The following is a 13,821-nucleotide window of genomic DNA, read 5'->3' on the forward strand; positions in this document are numbered from 1 at the left end:
GGAGGGAGTGAATTATCTGCTACTGTTATTCAAGATAATCCAAAACGGAAAGCCTAAACAGACATCTTTCTTATATAAAAGTTACATTTCAACCAGGCCAACCTGAAGTTTTAGAATAAAGCTGATGTAAAAAGGTTTGAATAAACATTCATACAAATAATTATAATGCATCATTAATCAGCTTTGCATTCTTTCATTTAACTGGCAAGAGACATAGGGTAGAGATAGACACAGAAAACACATTTCAGAACTTCATGAACAAGCCTGATTTTTTACATTCTCAAATGCAAGAACTGGAATCAGAAACCACGTTCTTTTCAAAGTCCATGAGAACTATGCCATTCATTTCAGCATTGTTAGAACATCACCCATTTATCCACCTAAGCCAGAGACTGAAACATCAAGGCTGAATTTTGCAGGTTTGCCCTGGCACAGCCTTTCTGATTTGCTTCTACTTAAGCAGGACCTGTTCATGTTACTGGAGCCATCCTCCTGAAGGGAGGCAAGCATAGCTTTAAAAGGATTCAGGTACAATGTGGATAAATACATAAAGGAGCTGAAACCTTAGCATTGATTTCACAAGAAAACTGGAAGAAAACAGATCAAATTTAATTATTCATCCAACTCCAACCATTGATTAAATCTATAGCTGGTGGCTGAGGGCTCAAGTCGACACAGATTTGCAACAGAATGAAATTTACTACCTGAAATATTTCCACTTGGCACAGCAAGCTGCAGTTTCTTCTTCTTTCATTTTTGAGGTATACTTGGTTAATATCTCATTATCTTGATTATGTGAGGGAGAGGGAGGAAAGAATTTCCATTTTTCTAACCTGCAGTTCAAACTCAATAGATACTTCTGTGCTTCTACAAAAAATAACTGTCTATGAAATTGTACATTTTTTTTAAAATAACATATCAATTAAGGAAACATTTGGAGCTACATTTTTAAGTCAACATTAGCCAATAGGCAATGAATATAGACAGACTGTTTAAATTCCCAAAACTGTGATAGGAGCAGGCAGAATTTACTTTCTGTCTTCAACATTTTACCATTGGCCACAGCTGAATAGCTGTTATTTGCAGCTGTGAAGTATTAGCTTATGGACATTGTAGGAAGCAAGATATCTGACTTTAATCAATCAATAGTCTAATCTGATTCAGAAAGTCATATCGAGGTATAAACAGGAGGGGGAATGATTGTTCACGAGGGTGGATAGCGATAGGACAAGGGAGAATGGCTTTAAACTGAGACAGGGGAGATGTAGGTTAGATATTAGGAGGAAGTTTTTCCACACAGAGGGTGGTGATGCACTGGAACAGGTTGCCCAGGAGGGTTGTGAATGCCCCATCCCTGGAGGCATTCAAGGCCAGGCTGGACGTGGCTCTGGGCAGCCTGGTCTAGTAGTTGGCAACCCCGCACTCAGCAGAGGGCTTGAAACTCGATGATGTTTGAGGTCCTTTTCAACCCAGGCCATTCTATGATTATATGATTCTATGATCATGGAATCATTTATATCATCTGTGCCTATCTCCTTTAAAACCCACAGAAATATACATGTGGACCTAATAAAACCAGGCATCTTCTGTGGTCTAGTTTCAATACACAAGCCAGAATGTTACTGGTGTAACACACTTAAACTCAATAATTTCAAATAGCTCTTGAAAGATACAGTTTCTTGTTTAGGTTTGGCCAAGAGTCTTCTTAAGAGAAGCTAAGTTAGCCTTTTCCAACACAGAAAACGATCAAGAAATGCCAGACTTGACACATGCATTGAGCTTCCCAAAGGATAAGATTTTCTTAAGTTGGTTCTCTTCCCATTTGTATTTGTTTTTCTACTGCCACAATCATATTTTCTCCCATAGAATCACTACTGATTAACTCAAGTGCGAGCTGATTCTGCTGTTTAAAATCAGCATTATTGTGATATTCTCAATTCTTTCAACTTTTTTTAATAAAAACATTTAAGTCTTCCAAAAACTGGACTTATTTTGGTCGAGTTCCAAACTTCATGTAATTTGCATTGTTAATATTACCTCATTTCCAAACAAGGTTTCATACATTTGTTCCCACCTCACAGCCTCCCTTAACGTAATCACTATAATTGTTCTTTTTAGCAAAAGCACTCAAATGCTTGGGAAAAATATCTTATTAAATCTCTGATAAAGTAGGGACACATCAATTACATGCTGGAAGGGGGAAAATTCACCAGCACCTGCAAATTACAAAGGTTGCAAAGTGCCTTGATGAGCTGATTGTAGCTCTGATTGATAAACAGCAGTTGATATGCATAAAAGAGTGTGGGTGCCTTCAGTGAAGCCAGCGAAGAGGGAAAACAAAGCGCTTTACAGAAAGCCATTCTCTTGCCTGGACTGATAAGCTTACAAAATAAATAATATGCATTAAACATAAGTAAGTAGAATACAGAGAGCATTAGTCTTCATCTGTACTGTGTTTCAGCATATTCATCTAAATCCATCTCCTGTGCTGTTTCTGTGGGGCTATTAACAAAGGATAAATGTGGCTCACAGTTGAATTGCATTCTCATCTGAACAAAATCGGTGATGATAGCTGTGTGAAAACCTAGGACTGAGATCCAGCCCCTCAATGCCTTGTGAAAAAGCAGCACAGCTTCAATTGAAAGGGCATCCATACTGCCCTACCAGAAGTGAGTGGGCAGATTACAAAACCGAACAGAAAATGCATAGTCCCAGTGACAGGAGACATCAGCGATGGCACATCAAGCAGCATTTACAGAGACATATATCCCATCCATTTCCTGCTCTGTGTAGGACAGCTAGACATCCAGCCCACACAACTTCCTTAGCTGCCACAAATGCAGAAAAACACTCTCAAAGAGCATACCCTATGCACAGCATTATTATCAGTAGTCTCTAGTAGAGTACCCCAGTCTTTGCAACAGGAGATTTTTAAGCACCACGTGGCAAATATGAATACAATCTTTACCTAGTATAAAAAGAAGATGTGAAAATTAACAAGACTTCCAGCATAGAAAAACAAGCTTTTAAGATTCAGGGGAACAAAAAATTTTGGAGGGGAGTGGGCTTCTCTTTGTTGATTTCAGGAATGAGTACAAACAGATGATAGAGAAGAGATACATGAACTCTTTCATATTAAACTTGCTTTGAATGTACCCACTGATTTCTTAGATACATCCTGCTGTGTTTTTTTTAGAAATCCCACGCCAATATTATTCAGCTATGACAAGAATATATAGTGGGCTACAATATACCCACTACTATAGCAGCAAGTCCCCCAGCTTCCTCCCCTTCAATAACTCCTAGGAGGAATTGTAATTTCCAGCAATACACAGTTGTTATCTATAGTTACAACTTAAGTTTCATGACAATTACGTGCTGTATCAATGGCAAAACTACACTGACAGGAAGAAAAAATAAAATAGAAGTACCACTACTGAATTCCCTAGAGAAAAATTCACTCTTTTATTGGTAGAGCAATAACCAAGTCCAGTGTCTGTAGTGAAGACAATACTATTTCTCACTCCTGTATCACTCAGTTTCCTACTAAGTCACTTCTGTAGCTTAAAAGTTAAATTCCCTGGTGATTCAAGAAAATGGAGGACAGAATTTTTACATCTGTTACATGTCAGCTATGGAAGACCTTTCCCGCATGTTTTTTTTTTTTTTTTTTTTTTAAAATCAATATCTTCCCATGGCTGTCTCCTGAAATGATAAATTCCTGTGAGAAAAATATATTGCATACTGGTTCTTCATAGTTTTATCACTTGCAAAGCTGGCCAAGTTGCTTCAGTGTTTAATTGCTATCTGACCCACACCTCCCAAATCCTAAAAGCAGTTTCTTTTAATGATGTAAGGCCATTGAGAATAATTACACCAAAATAAATAAAATTTACTATCCGTTCATTTGCATGCTGCCTTGAAATTCAAGTGTCCAAACCACTCCCAGATCATCACAACAAAGTGGGCAACTCTCCTCTTTTACTCTCCACTCCTGTCTTTCCTCTGTATGATTTAAGTGAAAGTCACAAATCCTCCTTACCTTGCAGACGATCTCACAGTAAGCTATCCTAAACCAAGTCAGTTATCACCTTGGAGAGTCTAAGTGGAACATGGCCCTTATGTGCACAGGTAAAAGGCAAAACAGATGAGCAGTCTCTAGGGCAGCCCTGTATTCCAAGAAGCTCCCCTGTTTGCACTGAGGTGAAAGGTGTCTTGGCTTTGGCATTTAGAAGTCTAGATACCGATTAAAATTCTGGAATACTCCGACAACAGCTGCTTTAAACAGAAGTTACCAGATGGCAATATTTGTGTGGGTATCACATAGTCTGGCAAGGAACAAACTAATGATGTACAAAATGCTTTGATGCACAGCCTTCAAGCACTAAACTTGAAGCAAAATGAAGCTTCATGCAAGGACTTGTCTACCCTGCCTTTCACTTCTGCGTAAAAAAAACATTAACAATACAAGTGTACAGGCAAGGAGTTATTTGGCATGGAGTTGTTGGGATTAAACATGGCTCTCAACATGGCTAACATTTGTGAATTTGTATGCAAATTTTGCAAAAAAGCTTGAGCCTGGGATACATTTTAGATGTATCACAGTGAAGTTTCCCAGTGGGTGTTTGGAACACACATAAAAATACAGAGATTAGAGCACAGGGCTCTTTCAATCATATTTTAGAAATGGAATATAATGACAGCTTAAAGCCCCAAATCCAATGAAGCCTGTAAAGTTCAAGACCACAGAAAAACTTCAGAGATAATATCCTTAAGAATAAATGGTCAACACAGACAAGACTAGCCCCTACAAAGGTTTAGGGCAGCAAATTTCAGGGCTATCTGCCATATGCATAACAGACTCTGATTAAATGCTTTTAGTATGTCCTTCAGTGGTCAACAGCAGAAATGATAGAAACAGTAAGAAACAGCAAAACCTTCAGCCTGCTTTTCTAAAAATTATTATTTACTGAAGACATCCACAGAGCATGGTACATGCAGAAATAAGTGAAGTAGAAGCACGTTCTAAATTTTCTCCTGTTTACGGGAACATACGGCTCTGGTCAATCTCTCCACTGTTACTCTAGAGTTCATGTACTGCATTTATCATGAACTCAGACAAGCTAAATGCAAAGCTAAAACCAGGCCTTCAGGTGCACATTGATTTCACCTTTTCACTCCAAATTTGAGCACTTGCAGCAGAAAAACAGTAACCTATGTAAAGTATATGCTTTGACAGGTCAGGGCTCAGGTGGAATCTCCCCGAAAACCGCACTGAACAGGTAACCTTGCTGATTTCAATTCCAATGCTGAAACCTTTATCGAAGAACACAAAATAATGCTGAGTGATTAGTTCAGCATTCTTTTCCAGCATAGCTGGAACAGTCACTGATTTATTTTGTGCTGAAAAAGTATTTAAGGGTATAGCAAGCTTGCTTTGCATATTTCCCATAAAACACTTTTTTTCTTATAAAGTTAGCAGAAATCTGTTGACGAATAGCAGATAATCAAAGCCTAACCAAAGTGAGAGAAATTATAACAATAGTTACAAAATAGAATGAATATACACCTCTAATGAAGCACAAATATATTTCTTATTAATATTAGCATTTTTAGGAAAGAGTATCCATATGCTAAACAACTGATTGTTTAAAATGAGCTGGAGTAAAATTCACTACAGATGGTCCAAGTCATTTACTGGTTTGTAACTCCAGTGATGGTCCTTTGTTCTTCTACCTTGGTATTCAGGACTTCTGAGAAATAAATTAGAGTAATAATTATTGTCCCTAGAAATTTTAGAATAATTACATCAAATCATATCAACTTATTTATGTATTTTTTTCATTTGTCCTGTTTGACCATTTCTCCAGGACAACTATTATATTCAATATCCTCAGTATATTAGCATCCTGCAGTAATGTATTTAAGTTGAGCATGTTAATTATATTTATTAACCAAAGAACAAAAATAATAGAATGAGATGTAATAGAACACGTACAACTTCTGTGCAGTTTGCAAGCAATAAATATATTTGTTTCTCTATGTGTTTTTTTATTTGAGCATCAGCAACAGATTCTAAATTCAATACAATTTACTTAGTACAAACCATGTTCCGCACTGGGGTCTGAGCAACCCTGAACTTTACATACCACTGTAGCCATGGAAGTTTCTGTAGGAAAAATAGAGAAGTTCCCAATGGAAAGCATCTGTATGTCTGCATCAGGGAGGGGAAAAGCATCCTACATTGCCCTGTATCCCTCAGCAAGAATAAGGTCACAAAATATCGTCAACCTGCAGCTTGTGGTAGTGACACATGAAGAAACCTGGCCTGTGCACTCCCACTTTCCCAGCATCTGAAGTACAAAAAGAACTCCCGTGCAAGAGCAAAGAGCCAGAATGCACTCGTGCTATATGAAATGAGCTGGAGGACTAGACAAGAGGATGTGAGACCTGCAAATGGCCCATGGTACAAGGCCAGAGGCTCAGCAGCTGCTGATACAAGTGACCTACATCACTGTCACTAGCCACCACTCCTGGTGTGAAGCCATGAGGTCCAGAACACGAGAATGGCACACACAGCATATCCTGTTCCCGCTCACTGAGAAGAAAAGGTGCAGAAATCAGCCAGCTCAGTGCCTACCTTTGAAAACAGAGAGAATTATGTGCATCAAGCAGAGGACAAAAACTGGGTCAGAAGAAATCCTTCTCTCCCGGCAGACCCTTCCAGATACCTCACAGTAACGTTACCTTGTTTTAAATGGATGAGTCGTCATTGTTTTACCCTGACTTATTCCATCAACATTTCTACTTTCCCCAGAGATGGGCTTAAGCCACAAACTTCACATGCAGCTCTAAATTCCCCTGAATTTTCAGATGAAGAGACGTGCCAGGAATTTAAAATTTATTTTCCCGTAGCTGGGAAGTTATTCTTACAAAACAACAGTTCTCTACAGTAAATGAGCACACATTTTATTCTCCTAAACTATTTGAACAACTGTATAATCAAGCTGGTCCTATGCTGTTCATTATTAGCTTATATCATAAGGCATGATTTCTCTTCAGTCACATCCACATACTGAAGTACTTAGCTGACAGAACAACCAGCGTTCTTTTTAAATAACGGATTAAAAGCAACAAAAATAGAGAAAAATGTGCATCCAACATACGGCTGGAATTTAGATGTAATAAAACACCTAAAATGCTAAAGGATCTTAGGGTCTAAGGAGATCTTTTGTCTCCTGAATTATCATAGGATTTTTTTGAATGTTACATGGGACTGGGGTTGGACGCAAAAAGCCATTTGGACCAGGCACTGCTGTTTTCAAGTGAAACGTAGATTAAAGTTTAAGAAATTCTGGAGGTCATCCTACTGTCATTAAAACAAATTGCAAAACGGCTGCAAGACAGAGGGAGCAGGAGCCAGCTGATATTTTATTAAGTACTGAGCACTATTTAAAAGTACGCAATTTCTTTGATACTGTCTTCCAAACAGTTTGTCATACTCTATATTCATAACATAAGAGCTCTTTCTACTTTTTGAAAACAGGGTAACAAGAGGTAATTTAGCAATCCACCAGTTAAAGTGGGGGTAACTGAGCCTTAGAAGGTGCCTCATTCTTTCTGGCTATGAATAAATTTCAGTATCAGCTTTTAAAAACCAAATTGCTTGGCTACTCTTTTTCAGGACAAAATCCAAAATGCTATCTCACTTTCTATGTGGCATGAAAACAGAACAAAAACAACACCAGCATCTTCTACCTTGTACTAGATACATCCTTCCATTTAAACAACTATTTCCTACGGCTCTGTTCAAAATAAGTAAAAAGGACCCACAACCTGGATCAGAAAGTGACAAATATAGCATTCCCCAAGGTCACACACTCATTATTTTTATTATACTTGCACTACTCTGCCTGCTAAAAAAGTCACCCTCTAAGTCTACTTTAGAAGTTCCTGCTTTTGCAGATTTATTTTTATTATCATGCAACCATACCAAATTCATGTAAGCCTTGCCAACTTTTTGATCATCTCTTTACACCTTGTGGGCAGGCAATAAGTATAATCAGTGCAACTCAATCTTAACTTTTATGTCAAAACTGCTAAGATCCAAGAATTTCATGTTTTTCAAACACTGAATCTAGCTTTAACCTCTATGAATAGAGTGGATATAATACCTTAGCAGATATCCTAGATTAGTATTTCAATTACTTTTACTAATTAATTGCAAAGAAATATTAATAAAATTACCACAGGATTAAGCAGCTATTGTCTAATGATTGCAGTCTTACTATTATTTGTACAAATTTCTTACAGGTACTCACAGATCCTAGCACTCATAGAAGGAAAACAACTCATTTTTGTTCAAAGATAACGATGTATTAAGAAAGGAAGATTTTTCAAGTGATGCACAGGTTCTAACAAAAATAGCAGCTGGATAGAACAGGGGCAACATGTTCTGTAAAGACATTCAGCAAATGGAATTTTCACATCAAGCTGTACCTGCTATTTGTAAGGGATCCTTCCTGAACATCTGCAAGAACAGTAAATAGTGCTAGGTATTTCCTAGGTTTACTGACACCAATATCCACAGGTAAAAATAACCACACTGTGCACGCTTCTTTCAATAGAAGAACATAAAAATATAATCCTCATTTTACAAAGATGCTCATAGGGGTTTTCTTCATGTTCATCTATGTTATTAAGCATAAGCTCAACCTCAACATGAAGCTACCATGACCAATTCGGTCATCTTCCCTCTCTGTTTAGATCAGTAAATTGCATTAAAATATGTATTTTGAGTTGGAGTACTCAGTGTCTTGTTAAATGCCTTTTACACAGACCTGCTTCACAATCCCATTATAAAGTTTCCTGTGTAGGTAAACAGTGTTTAGCACAAATGAGAGCCCACCTTCAAATATAGACAGTTATGTTTAGTAGTGTGTTTCTTACCACATTAATTTCCTGCATTCCTGTTCCAACATGAATGCCATTTCCCAGTGCAGAGGAGTGTCAGCTGTAGACAGTTTACAGAGATCAGCCTCAGGGTACTAATACTCTGGAATAAGAAAGTTATTCGTTCCTTGGAGACTCATGCCATGTCTGGAATGAAGGTTGATTTGGCAGCATACAGACAAGGATGCTAAGTGTATTTTTTGAAGCAGGGATTCCTAAAATGTTCCCAGCAGTGGGAAAGGTTATTCTTTCTGTAGCATCACTACTGGAATTGCATATTTTTAGAAGCCAGGGAATGACTTTGAGGAACGATCGATACATCTCCTTTAAGTCCCACAACAACCAAACCTTTTCAGACCCATCTTGCTCTTGGCAGGCTGGTTGCTCACTTTATTTCCCTATGCAAAAGTGTGAGGAAGGAAAGAATGCTTTACAGCTGCCAGGAAGAAGTAGTTGGAAGAGACTACAGAAGGGAACTAGAAGAAAATAAAGAGGTGTACAGATAAATTTGTTTTTGATTCTCTCTCTACGCAATAAAGATCCAATCCATAGCATCGTCTCATAGCACATATCATCTCATAGAGTTAAATCATTTTTTAATTTGGAAACAACAATCAGCAAGAATGCTAGCTGGCAGTACACAGCAGCTCCTTCATCCAAGGAAGGATTCATATCTCCAAGGAAGACATACTCGTTCTGCTGTCAGTGAGCCATTTCCTACTGCCAAAGAGTCCGCAGAAAGCCTATCACTCAGGACAAAATGCATAGATTCAAAAACATGGTGTACACTTTGCCATGCCATTCCCCCAGAGTCAGCTACAGATCTGAGGGAAGAACATACAGCAGCAGTGGAGAATAAGGGAGAAAAGCTGATCTCCACATCACGAGTGCACAAACAGGACAGATATGTCACTTATACCATTCCAAATACAGCTCATCCCCAAACCCATGTTCACACATCCACACAAACTAGTGCTGAAACCCACAATGCAACAGACTGCACTGCACTGCACGCCATCATTCTAGACCCATCCTTCCCATGCTCATCTGTGATGTGCCTCAAATGGACTCTACCCATTCTCTGTACAGCACCACATTCAGGACTGTCCTACTCTCACACTGTCCTTGTTACAGTTCTGTCATTTCCTTCATTCTCTTGTTTTTCCTCAGTCCTTCTGTGGAGGCGACGTCACTACCGCATCCTTACAATCGCCCTAGAGCAGCCATTCTTACCTTCCTGCACAAGGGTCCTCACCAGCAGCAGCTGACATAGCTCACATAATAATAAGCAATGTATCATACGTGGCCCTGGTTTAGTTGAGAAGCTCTACATAGAAACAGAAGAGTGAAGAGACTCAGATGGATGTACCATTCATCTCTCAGATATGTCTGGAAGCACATGTTGCTGCAACAGATTTACAAGTAAACTAGTATTTTTTTTTTTAATTTGTTTTCAGTGCTCAGGGTTATTTTTGGCCAAGAATGTTATTCTTTGAGTGCCTGAACTCCTCTGAACGCTTCTTCCTCCTGTGAACCATGACTGGTACACAGAGCAGCCTCCAAGTCCTGTGTGGTAAGCTATCAGTTCCAAGAAGAATGAGTCAAGTGTTTGCCCACATGAAATTAATTCCCTGTTATTTTAGGAAGAGGCAGAGAGGCTCATAACTCATTCTCATCACTGCTGGGAAGCAATCACCAGGTCTCTTGCACAATTCAGAGAAGAGGTCATCATAGTGATTTAAGCAACATGATGTTTCAGCCAAGGTAACACATGAGATAGCCATGCCATTGAATGTGCATTTTTAATAATAATTAGATGGTTATTTATGCACTTTATTTTTAACAGGGATCACCCATCTGTATCCAGTTTAATATTCACTGAAAATATTACAAAAGAAAATGATGGTTATTTTTAAACCAATCAATGAAATAATTACATTACTAAATAATGATAGTAATAACCTAAATTGCCCTCACTACCATGAATTAAACTACGCTGGTCACTTTTCCCTTGACTGTGAAGGGCTTGGAATCACCGAGTCCTAAGTATAATTTTGGAAAGGTGAATCTTGCCTTGCAGAATCATATATGATCTTACTTTTCTCTAAGAAAAAAAGACTTAAATATTTCCTTAAACTGTGCAGATGTACCTTCTGCAATTAACATGGAAAGCAATACTCAGCAGGATCCCAGGTGAAGGTATTAAGCCCGTGGTCCAAGCCTAACATTATCAAAGGGCCTAGAGATAACCTCTACCAGATTGGAAATTTTTATCTTGAGAGCCAGTGTAGAGACTAACTTATTGCAGTGCTCCATATGGCTGGTGGACAAGTTCATCCAGACTGAGGCACTTTATATCTATAATGCCAAATTAGCTCCGTGACTTCAGGACCCATAGAACCCACCAGCCCTGCTTACAAAGTCTATAGTATGAGTTAATGGTGTACTTCTAAGCAGGGCGTATAGACTTCTTGCTTCAACTCCCAAATCCTGCTTTCCCTTACCGTACTGCATTCAGACACATAGGCTCCTAAGAAGGATCAAGAGACGATGTCTATTATACAGGCATACACAGAAACAGTACACAACTGAGTACAATGCCACAGAGAAAGAGTGGTAAATGGTCACGGTTGCCAAGACTGAGGCTAAATTTATTCGTAAAGCTTCTCTGTCAACAAGTTATTTAAGGCTTGTCGCTATATTTTTATCCTTCCTGCAGGTTTGAGTTTCTGGATCATTACTGTGAATTAATGATAAAGATATTAGTAAGACAGACTTCCTTCCAGTGGATGGAAACATGTATTTTAGAAACATATTCCTCTGCTAATTTATTGCAGGCAGAAATTAAAAGTTTCCAAGAGTCATCTAATGTATAAATAGCCTGATATGAGGAACAAAAAGGATAGACATTACTTTTAAAATTTCAGCAACAGTAAGAGTAACTTATAATTGCACCATTAAGATGTACTCTGGAGATAAATGAGCAGCTGTAAGTATATTTGTAAGTACCAATCAGTTTAGCTTAGTTATAAGTGAGAATGTAGATTTTTCACTATATGTAGTTTATACCAAATGAAAAAGGAATGGGATGAAAACAATCTCAAATAGCCTGCAGTCTTTATAGTGTGTTTGAATTTGCAAGGTGCACAATCTCCATTAATGTTCACAGGGTAGTATAAGCTATTCTTTTCTTTAGAGAACATGCTAACTGCCTCATGCTTCAGAGAGCTCCTTAAGAGAATGGTCTACTTCCTCAGTGATAGACTTGTTTGTGGCAACCACAGACAATAGTATATTTAAATTCCTGCATTATAAGTAGCCTTCACTTAATAGATTGAATTTCTCACTGATTCAAATGGCATCCTTCACTACTGCTATCACTTCACAATGTAAGAGTTGTTAGTTAACTTCCTGTAACTGCAGCTTTCTGCAAAGAAATTTTAAAATAGTAAAGCCACAGAAATCTTCAGAGAAAACTCCAAACACAGTACAGTACCTCCAGCTTATGATAATGTCTACTTAAAGACAAACAGATGGAAAGAAGGCAGAAGACAACATGATAAGGATTCCTATGAATTCCTAGGAAAATCCCACAGATCACAAAAGGTTTGCAGTCTCCACTTATATTCATACTGCTGAAAATTATGGTTTAAAGCCTCTGAAGAGTTTTTGTAGCATAATTCCATTTGAAATCTTAGTCTTGATGTTTGTTTCACTTCAGCATTCTCAGCCATAGTAGGATTAGCACTATACACTAAAGAGTGTAGTCAAGACAGAGGAGTACTTCAGACCCCTTTCCCTACAGTGATTCAGCAAGAGGAAGACTCTTGTAGATTAGTTTAGGTTTTAAAGTTGAATAGCATCTCACTTTTATCTCCCTTACCTCTTTTTGGGGGGTGTACAACATGCAAGTAGAAAAAGATTTCCTAATGTTGATCTGCTTGTGTTTTTAAGATAGAGGAGGTGGAGAGAGAGGTGTTAGGAAGGGAGAGAGAAAAAGGAAGGGCAAGCTGGTTAATGTTTTTCTTTCGGCTTGTTTTTATGAGTCACTCTACTAAGTATTTGCATTAACAGATCTCCTGCTGCTGCTAGATCATTCAATTGTTTGTTTCGTTGTTCAGTCCCTTGAAAAGTCCACCAACACTGAATCTGTATAGAACTTTGTATTTTACTAAATAATTAAATCTTTAAGAACCAAATAACTGCCCATCACTGTGGTCCCTAAAGCAACAGAAGCTGCCCCAAATTCTGCACTACTACTCACTACAGTAAAGGTTACAGAACCATACTTTTATTTATTGTTACTTCTTATGTTTCCCCCTGATTGGGTTTGATCATAAGTGACAATAACAACATAACTGAAATATCACAATAACCAAGTTCAAAGATTTTACTCCAACTTACAAATTGAAACATAATATTGCTTAATTTCAAGCTACATTGGCTAAAACAAACACTTAGTGTAACTTTGATTAAATCACTTTGAAAGAGTGGTATCTCTCCCTTCAGGTTACAAAACTAATATTGCTCAAATGCATATCAAATGAGATTCTGCACAGGCATCAAAATTGTCATTGCTTTCTTCCTGCAGAACAGAGTCATCAGAAAATCTTGCTACCATGTTGAAAAAGATTAGAAATCTAAGCAAAATTCTACCACAGCCAGCAGCCTAGCAGCAGCTAAGTCTAAGGAAAGCAAAGGAATAAAGAACAATAGGTTGTTTTTTTTTTTGTCTTTAAGAGAATAAACAGCAATTTTCTGTTCAATGTTCTTTTATCTCTTAGTTATTCTGCCACCTTCTAGATTACTTTAACACTTTGTTTTCAATAAACCTTTTTTTCATTTACAAGAGTGCCAGCGTATTTTAAT

The 13,821-nt window shown here is 37.9% G+C and overlaps 1 protein-coding gene across 11 annotated transcripts in view; it reads right to left on the minus strand.

Annotated features, from left to right (window-relative positions):
- Positions 1-13,821, minus strand: part of KCNK2 (potassium two pore domain channel subfamily K member 2) — a 130,825-nt gene that overhangs the window by 110,918 nt on the left and 6,086 nt on the right. Inside the window, exon 1 of one of the 11 annotated variants that reach the window (XM_021390039.1) lies at positions 12,836-13,605. The exons of the other annotated variants lie outside the window; for them this stretch is intronic. The gene's annotated coding sequence lies outside the window, so the exon portion shown is untranslated. Of the gene's footprint in view, positions 1-12,835; positions 13,606-13,821 lie in introns of those variants that run through there. 11 annotated transcript variants of the gene reach the window in all.

Source organism: Numida meleagris, chromosome 3 (assembly GCF_002078875.1).
Source record: "Numida meleagris isolate 19003 breed g44 Domestic line chromosome 3, NumMel1.0, whole genome shotgun sequence".
NCBI lineage: Eukaryota > Metazoa > Chordata > Aves > Galliformes > Numididae > Numida > Numida meleagris.